Source organism: Crocodylus porosus, unplaced genomic scaffold (genome assembly GCF_001723895.1).
Source record: "Crocodylus porosus isolate Cpor-Errol unplaced genomic scaffold, CroPor_comp1, whole genome shotgun sequence".
Lineage (NCBI taxonomy): Eukaryota > Metazoa > Chordata > Crocodylia > Crocodylidae > Crocodylus > Crocodylus porosus.
Genome location: NW_017728886.1, coordinates 185,420,684 through 185,435,466, shown reverse-complemented (window position 1 = coordinate 185,435,466; position 14,783 = coordinate 185,420,684).

The following is a 14,783-nucleotide window of genomic DNA, read 5'->3' as shown; positions in this document are numbered from 1 at the left end:
ACCTTCAAGAGTAAATTGGATGCTTATCTTGCTGCGATCCTATGACCCCAGCTGACTTCCTGCCCTTTGGGCAGGGGGCTGGACTCGACGATCTCCTGAGGTCCCTTCCAGCCCTGATGTCTATGAAATCTATGAAATCTATGATATCTCTGTATGGCAAGGATTTTTTTGGTGATATCTTTTTTTGGAGCAACTGTATCTTTGGAAGAAATGATAGACAAGCTTCCAGGCACAAAGGAGGAAGGCATCTTGCTCCCCAAAGCTTGTCTATCATCTCTCCCAATGATATTATTGGTCCTACAAAAGGTATCACCAAAAAAAAATTTGTATCTTTTATCATGGCTCTGACCTCTCTGCATGGCAAAATTTATGGAAGATCAATGCTTTGTGGACATTGATTCATTAAGCGGCTCAGAGTTTGGAACTGGATATATTCATTATATTAGTAAATGTTGTTCTTGCACCATCATGTTCTCTATCTTTTTTTAAATGTTATAAATAGTCTGAAAGTGCAGAGTAAGCCTGAAGGCACTGATTGCATTTTATTCTGTGAAGTTTAATTTCCCTTGCAAACGTCCTATATTATTGATGCTACCATACTTTAAAATTCATGTGCAGTAATCTATTGCTGCAAACATCTCAACTTCAGGGGAGAGTTAGAGATCTCAAATGTCAGGATGGGAGTGATTGGGGGGAGGGGGGTTGGATTCTTAGTTCCTGCAGTAGCTGGCAATGCAAGATATTGCAAATGACTTTTAAAAGTTTTATTGCATAAGCAAGAAAAACATCTAAACAAGAACTGTATGTTGAAACAAACACAGATACCAGAAAATAACCATAAAGAAATATGGTGGAAATCTCACTCTGCACCACTCAGCTGAAATTTCAGCTCCTCTCTCTAACCTGTATGTCAGTTTTCTGCAAACAGCTTGTCATTGCTTTCCTGGTTGTCCCAGTTTCCATGGACTGGGCTGTGTTAAGTATGGTTTAAACAGGGACTAAAGATTCTTATCTAGTTCCTGGATTAGCTTTTGTGACCCTGCACCCGTCGGGCCTCGATCATACGGTCCCTCGCCGCCCAGCCCTGGGACTTGATGATAACCTTTTGCTCCGTCCCTTAAAGGTATGGGGCCACGATCTCCTGCCTCAGGTGGTCTTCTCCCCTCCTTATCCTGCCTGCCACTACTTTGATGATATCTCAGTGGTGGAGGGGTCTGACCGTCTGATTCCGGCTGCCCCAAGGCCGAGGCGTGATATTCTTTGTGAGGCTCCAACCTCCCCTGTACCTCGCCCTATACCCAGCCTCAACGGCGTGCTATTGTTGTTGTCAGCGGCCAACCCTCTCTCTGAGTGGGGTTCCTCCTGGTTCCTGCTGGAGCATGGAGAAGGGCTAAGTAAACCCAGGCCCCTTGATTCTTATGCCCTTAGTAGCCCTGTCTCACTCTAATTTCAGTGTCCAAAAACAATAATAATAATAATTAACTCATCGAAAGGATATGGGCACCACAATTGTATGCCCCTTCTCAACACTCCCTAAACCACTACCTAGGGGCACCTAGTAGTAGCGTGCTCCCCTTTACCAACTACCCTTCCCCCTCAACGTCCCTCAGTAAAGGAACCATCCATCGATGGGCTCCCACCTGGGTCCTCTGTCCCGGACGTGAGGGTCTTAACTGGCCCCTTGCTTGGATACCTCTTTTCCTGTAGCTCCGCTGGCCTCCACCTCTGTTGACGAGGTCCTTCCTGTAGGCTGTCTTCGCGGCCCGAGGGTTATATATAGCCGGGACACCTGGGTCTTTCTCAGTCCGACGGCAGCGTCTCTACCTGGGCACAGCTCAGGACCCTTTCCTGACTTGTGAGCAGTGTTCCCCGGCTCCTCCACCTCCTTGCTCCTTGCTCCTCCACTTACTTCCCCTTTAAAAAAACCGCGGCTAACGAGCCGCGCGGGTCCTGCCGCCGCTTCCAGCTCCGCCACGGTTCCTGCAGCCAGTAAGATGTTTTTATTCATTTCTCCTTTCCTCTCACTCTCCCTGGGGTGTATTGTCCCCCAGGGTCCCCCTTTAGCCCTTCGGGGTTCATATCTTCCCCTTGCCCCGGGACAGACCCCTTTGTTCCTATGAATTCTTTCCATGTTTGCTTCCCCGACACTCTCCCTTTCCCATTTCCCTCTCCCCATTTCTTCTCCCTCTTCTTTTCCCACCATTTGTATTCAACTCTACTCACTCCACTTCATACATTACTCTATGCTTATCCTTTCAAAGCATCTGATTAACTGAACTCGAGTTCACAAAACCTTGTACTCTATACATATCTTATTTAGTTAGTCTATGAGGTGCACATCTACCCTGCCTTTTGCCTGCCTTTAGCCAAACGCAGCTACCTCTCTCTATCCCAGCTTCCGCCACCTGGGGGACTAGATCATCCAAAGCCTTTGGGTTACCAGGCAGCCATGTGCTTCCCCTAGCACTTCTTAATTACTTAACTATGTCTACTTTTGAATATTTTTCTATTTAGTTCTCAGGGAGTGTGTACATATTATGCAGATAATTTCCTCCTCTGGTTATGCATCTGTCTGTTAGGCCAGGTATTTCTAATATGCAATTATAACAAGAAACGAAGAAATATTTACATCCTCCCAGATGGATAGACTGTTATTCCAATATCCTTTGCTATCAAGTATTCACAAGGGATATAGCCTCTCTCTCTTTCCATGAGGACATGAAACATCAATCTTTGATTAGGTTCCATCAGGTGTTCCCCTTGCGAAGGCTTCCCCCTTTGAAATGTAAACTACAGTTGTTTGGGATGAGTCATGTACCTGGGCCAATATGCACAGCCATCTCAAATGCAAATTCTCAGAGTTTACTATCTTTCCAGAAAAGCATTGTTCCTCTGTAGTGTGAAAGGCTATTGACTGACTTTAACTAGCATTCATTTCAATGACTTATTACTTCTAGTCTCATTAGAAAAATACAAAGAATACATTCACGTCAAATACAGTCATTCTTACAAACATAAAAATAATAAAATGGAACACAGCTAAACAATAGACCAATCACTATATTAGTATATCCAAATCCTGGAAATATCTATGACATCCCACTAACCCCCACACTAGTCCTCTGGGTGTTGATATACACAGGACATGATTTTTCTCATAAGCTGGACTACAATTTAGTTGTTAAAAAGATATGTAATCCTGATTAAAGATGCCACAGGCTAGTGAGGCCATTCTATTCCCTCTAAATTGTCCCATTGTATCATTACCTGTACTGCTAGAAAAATTAACGTTATTTCAAGGTTGAATTCATCTAACTTAAAATTTTAGACTTCAGATAACACTATGTTTTTTTGTTGCTGGAGTAAAAAAAAGTCCCTGCTAACTAACTATTTTGTGTGTAGATACCTATACACAGCAATAAAGTCACTTCTTGACCTTCTCCTTGAGAAATTGAATAGATTATCTCCCAAAGCCCCAGATCCTAAAGCTTGTTTTCCGGCACCTGAATGATTTCTGTGGCTATCCTTTGAACTCTTTCCAGCGTTTTCATGTCCTCCTTGAAGTGTAAACAACAAAAATGCACAGAGATTTCATGCCGTTCTCATATCAACACTGCTTACAGAGACAGGATCACATCCTGGTGTCAAGTTGAACATCCCATTTTTAGACACAGAAGGATCACATTAACCCACTCAATTAGTTACAGCATTGTGCCAAGAGCTCATGTTGAGGTAGTTTTCTATGGTGACCCTTCTCTGTCCCTCTCTGAGTCCTCTCCCAGACATTCTCCTTTCCAGCATTCTTTGTTCCAAGTTATATTACCTAATGTTTGATTGCATTAAAATGCTTTCTATTAAAATAACCATGGTCATTTAACCAGTTGATTCAGATCACTCTATAATAGGAACTGTCATTATTTACTGCACTCCCCTCATCTGTATGTCACCTTTATCAGCAAAGATTTTATCACTGAGATTATTGATAAAAATATTGAAATGGATAAGATCAAGAATGGATCCCTAGGAGACCCCTGTAGTAATAGTCAGGGCTATAGATCATAGATTTAATTGAGATTATAGATTTAATGATCTCCCCATTAAAAACTGTTTTGAAATCTATCAGAGACAGCTTTTAATGGGTCTAGTGGATACTCTGTTGATTTCAGATAATATAACTTTTTAATTAAGAATTCAGTTGGCACTAAGTCAAATATCTTAAAGGAATCCAGGTATAGTGTATAATATAGTCGTATTTCTCAACCAGATTTATAAACTAAATGATAATTGATGCGGCGTGCCCCTTGAGGCTTCTGCAATGTAGACCATACTTAAAATGCCTATGAAAGAAAGAATAAGAAAGAATCAAAGGAGCCTACAAAAACTGGGAATAGAAATTTAGAGTTCTGTGCTCTGGTACACACCAAACACATAGTTAACATTTGTTCTGTATCCAAAAGAGCCTAGTAAATAAATCTATATTAAAATCCTAATATCCTACTGACTTGCTATAATGAAGTAAATGTTATCAAAAGAATGCTGCACATAGCCTGACAAGACAGAGTGTTGAAGTGATAACAAGTCATTCTGAAAGACACTCATTCTTAGCCTACTATTCTGTGAGCATTTATTTTAAAATAAGCTCTCTCTTATTTGTAGGTTGAATAAATGCATGTATGTCTACAAAACTGCTGTCCATGTAGGAAATTACGTTTCTAATAATCTGAGATCTAGAATACAGATTTTCAAATAGCTTCATCAAACAGAATGTATAAACCAAGGAGTTTGCAGTGGGAAAATTGAGAGAAACCATTTGATTTTATAAGACTGAATAGCTCAATTCATTATATGTCTGCTAATGTTTACTGTTTGTCACTTGAGAGATAGCAAATAGTTGGATCTTTCCATGTCACATCAACCAGCTCTTTCTGCACAGCAGCTTCTTCACTCTGCTTTCATGCTTGTTTACCAAGTTAAATGTGCATGTCTTATGGATGCACAAAAGTATTTACCTCATGACATGAGTGTGCTGTGCATATTGTCACATCTCTAACTGTGGATACTGTGGATTCAAGTATTACTGCTATTTATTAGTGCTCCAAGACTCGTGTTTGAAAGAACCCCTCTCCAAAGTAAGTTGTGCTGACATTTCTGTAAATGGAAAATGATGAATAAGAACATTTTTTTCCCACAAGTGCTACTTTCACATTTGTCACAGCACTTATAGTTTCATAGTTTCTAGGGTTGGAAGGGACCCGACAGATCATCAAGTCCAACCCCCGGCCCTGAGCAGGAATGAGTTCTGGGATCATAATTCCCCAGCCAGATATCAATCCAACCTCCTCTTGAAGCCCCCAAGGTAAGGGAGAGCACCACCTCCCTTGGGAGCCCATTCCAGAGCCTGGCAGCCCTAACTAAAGTAATGCCTCCTGATATCAAGCCTGAACCTGCTTTCAATCAGGTGGCCATTATTCCTTGTTATCCCAGGTGGTGCCCGGGGGAACAGAGCCTCACCTATTTTCCACTGGTCCCCCCTGGTGAGTTTATAGATGGCCACCAGATCCCCTCTCAGTCTTCTCTTGTGGAGGCTGAATAGATTCAGGCCCTTTAATCTATCTTCGTAGGGCCTGGCCTGCTGCCCCCTGACCACGCGAGTGGCCCTTCTCTGGACCCTCTCCATGCTGTCCATCCCTCTTGAAGTGCGGCACCCAGAACTGTATGCAGTACTCCAGCTGTGGCCTGACCAGCACCACATAGGGGGGGAGGATCACCTCCCTGGACCTGCTTGTGATGCATCTGTAGATGCACAACAAGGTGCGGTTAGTCTTACTGACCGCTTCCTTGCATTGGCAGCTCATGTCCATCCTTGAGTCCATCCTTTATCACTGATACTATATTGACAATGATTTCTTTTAAACAAATGGAGTCTGTAACAATACACGTGGCAACAAAACAATTCCTGATGCAACTGCAGTGAAGCTAAAACACTTAGCAGTAGATGAATTTATTTCATGAAGTCACACTGGCTGCATCTACACAAGACATTGACTGTGCAGTAGCTTGTTACTACTGTGCAGTAGCATCATGTGATACCTAAAAGCCATTCAGCAATGCTACTGCGCCATGACTCTGGTTACTGCATCATCATTTAGTACTTGCATATGCATATGCACAGTAACAGCTGCACAGTCAGCATCTCATGTAGATGTGGCCTCTGAGAATAAAGCCAAATTATGGTATCCAATTAGGTTTCCCCCCTTTCATGTCCACCAAGATAATAAGGAGCAGTGTGGAGGCAGTGAGCTGGGAAGCAGCCAGCGAGAGTTGCTGCCAGCAGGGGAGGAATCCACCGAGGCAGTGTGGGTCCGGGAAGCCACAAGTGGCTCACTTAGGGAGAAGAGCCAGTTGTGTGCCCCAGTGAAGAGTGGCTGGGAAGCCGCATGCATCTCGCCCCAGGAGCTAAGCTAACTGTGCGCCCCTGGTGAAGAGCAGCTGGGAAGCCACATGTGGCACACCCAGGGAGCTGAGCCAGCTGTGGACCCCAGTGAAGAGAGGGATGGAGAAGGGCCCGGATCATCAACAGTATGGGCAGTGTTGGAGCCCAGAGGTACCTGGTGGGGAAAAGCAGGGACAGGAGCTGGGATGCAACATGAGGCCTGATGGGGAAGCCCCATCTGAGCCTGCAGCTGGTCAAAGCCCAGAAGGGAGCCACTGGGGTGAGAGCAGCCCCTCTAGAGGGCTGAGGACCCAAAGACAAGGCAAGGCAACACCAAACAACATCAAGGCTGGGAGTGGTGGCCAATTGTATGGGTGTCCAGAGAGGGCCCTATCAGGAATGAGAGGCACAGCAAGATGCTAAAGAGCCCCATAATTCAGTTTGTGGTGAGAACCCAGTAACCACAAAAGTATACCAGTGGAGTCTGGTCAATTGAGTTTTAAATAAGTTTCCTAAGTTATTGTTTAAAGAATTTTATTAACGCAAAGCTATGATGAGATTAGTTGCAGAGACATTAGCCCAAGCCAAAGAAGAGCTGAGAAAAGCCTCCGTCCAGCTGGGGAGCAGGTCTTCCACGAGTGATGGGTAGCACAGGTGAGAACCTATCATCAAGACAAAGTGAACTCCGAGACAAGGACACCTGTTCCAGCCCTGGTTGTGGTAGGGGTAGGGTAAAGGAGAAATTGGAGCCTCATGAAGAAACCAAATGAGTGAGATCTCACAGGTTACCTGCAGAGACTGTCTCCCAGGAAGAACACCAAGACAAGGCAGGAAAAAAGGAACAACTAACAGGACACACAGGTAATAAGATCTCACCCTGATGTCGCAAGGGGACAGGACACTAGGCAAGAGAGGACTCAAGTCCTATAATATCTATGGGTGTCATGAATCCAGAGAAGAAATGTTATGTTCTCTCTCTCATCATTTCTCTTTACATAAACTTTCTAATATATGAAAAAGGCCACAGTAATTTTGAAGTGAATTAAATCTAATCCTGGTTGGATTTGTTTTAGTAGATAGATTTCAATAATGTTTCCATTGTTATTTCACAACATGTTTGTTCTAGAGTATTTATAATTTATCCTTTATATAGTGAAAGTGAATGGCAAATTTATCATCCTCTTTGAATGAACTTTTTAAATTGAGGTTTCTTCAGGGATGCTCTTTACTAAGGTTGTCTCTTAAAAGCAGACCTGTTTGCCTTTCATTAGCCAAGCAAACAACTCTAACTTTGCCTTGCAGACCAAGCTCCTGCAATTCTGTATTGATTCAACTTTGACAAGTTATATAATAAGTACAGTTGTAGGATTACCATATTTCCAGTTTCAAAAAAAGGGACCTCTGTGGGGGGGTAAATGTGACTGGGGGGGACACTGATGTGCCCATGCCCTACCCCTGCCCCTCATTCCCAAGCCACAGCCCCCCAGCCCTGCTGGTGCCCCTCACTTATGACCTGCAGCCCCCTACCCCCCAGCCCTGGTTCCCATGCAGCTCCCTGCAGCCCCTGAAGAACCCACCTCACCCCCTTCCTCCACTGGAGGGGCAGGCACCTTCCCTCCCTCCACACCCAACTGCAGCCCCAACACAGACAGGCACTTGCCCCCTTCATGCACACATGCGCGTGCATGCACACACACACACACACACACACACACACACACACTCCCCAAGCCCTGGCCTTACCTTCACACAGCTGTTAGAGCTTGTGAACAGACGCATATGATGCCCCTCCCTCACTCCCCCCAGTCCCAAGCAGCTCCTTGCTGGGGCAAGCCAGGAAGTGCCAGGAAAGCAGAGGCAGAGTAAAATCCCAGACATTTACTGATATTTAAAAAAAACACCCAGATGGAAATGAGAGGACCCAAAAAGAGGACATGTCTGGGAAAACCTGGACATATGGTAACCCTAGTTAAAAGTGAAGTGAAAAAATAGTAGAAAAATGTACTGTAGAGAATAGTTTCAGCATCAGGATGGATATTGAATGAAGACCCAAATTACTCCTTTCTGTCTCTCGGTTCCATGAGTTTGTGATTGGAGGGGCCAGATCCTGTCCTATATTACAGATCCTTTGTATCAACAGTTTAGGACAAAGAGAGTATAGAGACCCTGAGCAGACAACTTGGAAATTCCCCTGGCAAAAGCAATAAAATAGCATAAAGCAGATGCACACATTTCTATGCCATCTACTTATTATCCTGTAGCCCACTCAGCCTCCACAGCACAGGGATGAAAACTCATGGTGTTTCCCCATCAGTAAAACATTTGACAGAGAGGAACCACAGCTCATATAACCTGGAGCAGCACTGAGCCTGCTTCCAGCTTTCTTACAAAACAGGAGGTTGTAAACGTGGTTTACAGCACTCTTCACTACCCTTAAGGCCAGCCAGTGTTTTATCAAAAGGACATAAGAGCACAAAAACAGCCATTGAGTAAGTCAGATTATAGGTCTCTAGCTCAGTAACCATCTCACACAGTGACAGACAGTGGATGCTAAGCACAGGGGAGAGAGGGTTTGAACAAGACATGCCCCCCTCCCGTCCCCGCCCCCCACTACAACTTCAAGCATTCAAAAGCATCTTGAGGGACTTTGACACCCTTTCATCACTGGACCCCACTAGCTCTTGGGTCTTTCCTCTGAACTGACACTTAGAAGGACTAGGGTCAAGGAGCTGGCTCCAGCTCCCACAGATAGCCCCAATCTGTCTGCCCAGGCTACTGCACTCACTATCTCCGCCACCTGTTTCAGAAAGACATTACAGAATAGTATGGCAGAATATTAAAACAATGTTGATATAGCAAACCTTTTGATTATATTTAAAATATTACTTATCTTGATACTAATTTAACCCAAATTCTTCCATTATGCAACTTCCATTGCTGCTATTTGAAACTTGATTTTCTCTTAAAACAATGACAACTGCAAGTTTTTGTATAATGCTTTATATATTTTAAATGGCTCCACAATACACTTTATTAAAAATGAAGGATTTAGTTTTCAAACATCCGTTCCTAAAATATGTACAGTGAGGTAAATATAGGCGCTTGTTTGGGCACACAATTAATTGCTTTGCAAATTCAGTTTTCTGCTTGCACTTCAAGTGTCTGCATTTCTGCAGGCCAGCTGTAGGTGTGACTTGTATAGGGAGCCTAATCCTTCTCTCATTTAAATCAGTGAGAGTCAGGTGTCAACATAATTATTTTCATGTAAGTGAAAATAAAATATGGTTAGAATCATAAACCATTCACATAAGTCTCATTGAGTAACAATGCTCCCTATATTGCTACTTTTATCCATGTGATTTGACATTGCTAAGAGTGGTTGTATCTTAAGAGAAGAGACGACCCAGTTCAAAGAGACAAAAAGGAGGAGATGAATGTAATTTAATATGCAGATGCTTTACAAAAGTTAATATTAGGTTTTATACATCATAGTTCTGTTATGAGTCCCAAGGAGAGATATAGAGAATTTCATTAACAACCTGTCTGTAAAACTGTAGGGAAGGATCCTCCTGATTTTACTTCAGTTGTTGGATTGGTATGAAAAGCAAGTCTCTTTCCCCCCTCAGGTTTTCCAAATGGAAAAGGTCAGTATTGACTAGATGCAAACCCCTTAATGCTTTAAGTCAATATTTGATTCATCTCAGGATTTTCCTCACTTCCGTTCATTTGAATAGATGTCAGTCATGGCTTAAATTGAGGAGATCTGGGAAATGCAGTTGAACTAAGCAATTAGTTGAATAAATACCATGAAACATTCAGTTTATCTAGCAGCATCAAGAAGTTTGGTCTTTGTAGGCTGAAGGCAGCAGGGAGTGACATGACCTAAGCAAGTCTGACTTTTCTGCAGAAGGTGATAGAACGTAACCACATTGCAAGAGAAGAGATATGCCTGAGAGCTGGGTAGAAAATAATTTTCTATCCCACAAAACTTTGAGGTTTCAAAGATGTTCTCATTCTGCATCAGACTAAAATTAAAAATCTTGAGATTTGAGAGAGGGAAAGAGTGAAATAAAGACCGCCATCTGCAAACTGGCTAAGATTCTGGTCGAAAAAGCATCCCCTTGCTTCAAGTTGCTAGTCAGCCATTCTCCTAAATCCCATGAGGGTGTCTTGACTACTTCAGCTATTCTGGAGTGGATCTCTCCGTTTCCCTTTTGGTTTTCCTACTTGTACATTGATTGGATCAGGGACTTGGGGTCAGGCATCTCATGTGAATTCCCTGGCCACAGGTCCATAGAGTCAGTTTCTATATCTCTGGCACAGACTAGCTAGTAGCCTGGTGACTTAGAACTCATCTGGGATGTGAGAGATCTTTGTTTAGTCTCCTGGTGTGAATCACAGCAGGGACCTCTCAAGTAAGTGCCCTTTACTCTGGGCCATATGATATGTTGGAGTTGTCTTGGGCAGACATTCTATCCTGGACCTGAGAAATGTCTCTCAAAGAAAGTCTTGTTAAAACTGAAATATCTCCATGGAAAAAGTCTTGGTTTTGACAAGATAGCATTTTCCAGTGAAAAATGATGCTTTGATGAAAAAAATCAGGCCAGCTTTTCTAGACATGCAGCTTTAGCAGACTGTACAATAATAGTTGTTTCTTCAATAATCTACCATTCAGATATGTTTTATGCAGCTGATGAGCAAAAACCGAGGCAAACCCAGTCTCACATATGGAAAGATTGTTCAAAAATTAGTTGGCTTAATTATTAGTAATTGAAGTTTTAAAATCACTTGGAATGGTCTTACAGTTTCAAGTGCATTTAATATTCCACACACATTTATTTAATGTTCATGCTGCTGCCCAAAACATGCCAACTTAAAGAATCTCCCCATTTTTATAAAGAACAACTTTTGAAAAAGGTAGGTTTTGTGAAGGCCTAAAGAACAGTCATCTTGACTAAGGAGCAGCACATGGCTCCACTACTGCTTGGGCAGATCAGCTGAAATAAATATGGAATTGGATTGATAGCTACTGCAGATTCTAAAATGGTAATATAATATATAGCATGTTTTCATCTGTTCCCTTCACGTGCAATGGTAAGCAGGCTGCTGTGTTTGGAACTATATTTAATCTCTGGTTGTCCTTACAGTACTTCGGTCGTCTAGAAGGAACTTGATGTAACAAAGCTGTGTAACAAAGGCAACGTCTGAGCAGTTAGCCATAGTTTCTTGATTAAACAAAGCTGAAAAAAGGCATCTTGATACACTGTTAGTATACAAACTTCAGTGAATATTGGTAAATCCAACAGGACTCCAGAATAAACATCCCCTTGAAAATTGCCTTCTGCTGAGAAGTGATCACAGCTCCTTCTACTTCCTTAAAAAATTTCCTTCTAACAACTATTATCACCTCAGTCATATCCCAACTGAGTATAAGCTGGCAGTTTTTCAACATTCCCTTCTCCATAGTTTCCTTCGGCAGGGAGACATCACTGACAGCATTTAAAAAGAAGGGCATTTATAAGTTCACATTAAACAGGCATCCAAATTATGTTTCTTGAATATTCTGAAAATTTGTCATTGCTCAGGGAAATGTTTGAGGACCATCCAAAACTTAGCAGCCATCCAAAATTAAACTAGCTGCCTGGTTGACTCGTATTAACCAGCATAGCAGTGCAACAAAGTTATTATTAAAAGTAAAAATCAAGGGAGGTCATATTTTCACAGGTTGAAGAGGTGGGAAGTCATTTCTAGCTCTCCCTAGGAGCTTTTCACAAAACAAAAGTTAGTTTTCAAAGGTGGAAATCTGTCATCTTCACACATGAATACAAAGGAAAAACTGATAATTTGACAGAGCCTGATTTAAGTTCATGGTTAGAATTTAGAATAACTCTTGCCTTATTTATGAATCAGTAACTCTCACAACCTGAGTAGTTAATGTCCAGAAGGGGAAAATAAAAAATAAAGCATCATAAAATGCACTTTGGTCATTTATTTTGGCAGACATTATTTTTATTAAAGAACACACTTGCACATATTAACCAGGCATATTTCATGAAAGGAAAAAATTCTTAGCAACCTGACACCTCACAAATGTTACAGAACTACAACCTTAGCTGGTATAAAGCAAAGAAGCTTCTCCAGCGAGGGCCTGGCCCCTATACTTTGTTGAGCAGCGTGCAGAATCCCCACAATCCCTTATGTAACTCATGGGGTGTGATGCTCAATAAGCTTTTTCCGTAGTTCCATATTTGCTTTTGTCTCTGTCTATATTTGCACGTCTGATACAGCCTCCTTGCTGCAAATGACAAGGGTTATTTTTTTCCCAGCAGGCTCTGTCATGATTCATGTAAATGAAAAGTTTGGAACACTGGCCAAATAAGCGCCTGGTAGTGTCCTTTTTTCCACTTTAAATGAGGTCTCCATTACCCAGTCTCCACACAGGAGAACCACTTGCTAGCTAGCAGCACAGCCAAAGAATGTGCTCCACCGCTGGCTTTGCCACCAAGTGGCATGTCCTTGCTATGAAGTAATCAGCCTAATAAAGTTAGGTCAGTTACATGTGTCAGGAGAGTTACTTCTCTCACTGATAATCTCCCAAAAGAGAACAGGTATGTTTGGATCCTCCTTTCTATCCAGGTACATTGAGGATCTTCAAATGAGAAGCTGTCACCAAAATTAGGAATTATGCACAAGAAGGTACGCTATGTGGCTATTTTTATTTTTCTCCTTTTTATTAGTCATGGGATGGAGCTGAGTGAATAGATCTCAAAAAGCATATTTTGTTCTTGTTGTTATTGTTTTATTTTTCATTCATGAAATATTTGTAAAATAATAAAATTCCTAACAGTTTCTTACTGAAAACCATTAATGAGTTATTTAAAATGATTAATGAGTTTTTAAGTGAATAATTAGTCTTTGCTAGTTAACTTTATAACTATTTTGTTGGGAATATTGTCATCATTCTGGGTTGGTCATTTAGGGTGCCTATACATGTGCTTGGGGGTAGGAAAAGGCTATTTTAATTAGAGCTGTTCCCCAATAGTTGCTTTAATTAAAATGGCTCACTGTTGTGCACTGTTAAGTCCCCCCCCACACACACATATACACACACACATTTTAAAATGTCCATAGGGCACTTTAACTTAGTTAAAGCATCCCCATGGCCACTTTAATATGTGGGAGAGCTTAAGACGTGATGGTAAGACACTGCTGGCTCATTCTAATTAGAATGTGGAGCAGAGTCAATTAATCAAGTCTGCTCCAATGCATTCTAATTAGAACGCAAACTGGCATGTCTACAGGCAGCTTCACTTTCCCAATATTATGTATGTAATCTACCAGAATGGGTTATGTAACTAACCTACAAAATGCAAATTGAGACTTACAAGCAAGCCTATGGTTTGAAATCCTCTTTTGATTTTTTCAGCATTTTACTTTAAAATGTGCCTTTTGTGACTACTCATAGTAGTGCAGCTTCCTGCTCCCTTTGAGGAAAGGGAATATAAAAGAGGCATGAATGTGGTTTAAATTGAATTATTTGCTCTGTACTAGACTTAGAATACCCATTAATATTCATAAGAGACAGGCAACATCAAATTTTCAAGAAAGAGTATTTAGATGAAAATGAAAATATATTTCCCCCTTTTAGAAAAACTTAAAATATATTCATGAAAATAAGAAAAAAAGTATTAAAATTATTAAATTTTTTTAGCAGAAATGAAGACTTTTTCTTTTTGGCATACATAGATGAGGCACAATTATGACATCTCTATTCAGACTTACACTTTGGAAAAGCTTGGCATGCTGATATATTCTAAGAGTCCTGTGATAACTACTTTAATCTGGCACATATTGAGCCCCCTAGTCAAAAACAATCAAAGTACCTTTCCATATCAAGTAGGGGAAAATCTGTGTTATCTTGGAGAATTTCAGTTTGAGTGACAAATGCTGAAGGTCTTCCATTGCCAGTACTAAAACAACCTATACATTTCTAAAAAATTTTGAAAGAATCTTTCTAATCTGAGAAAAGTAACATCCAAGATGAGGGGATTTTTATTGGACCATAGAATTTAAAATTAGTGGTTACATTTGTTTAGTGTAAACAAACCATGGTACCAACTAGCAATATATGCCCCTGGTCCTGTTAAGGGTTAGTTTCACATAGCTGAAAAAAATTATGAGTCATGTCATCCAGACAAACCAACAAAATTATGTGAATGCTAAGTGGAAATCTGTAAGCACTTAAGTCATTCTATCAATGTGGTGGGACCCAGAGGGTTGTAATTGATGGCAGTCACTCATCGTGGTGCCCTGTGACCAGTGGGGTCCCTCAAGGCTCTGTCCTGGGACC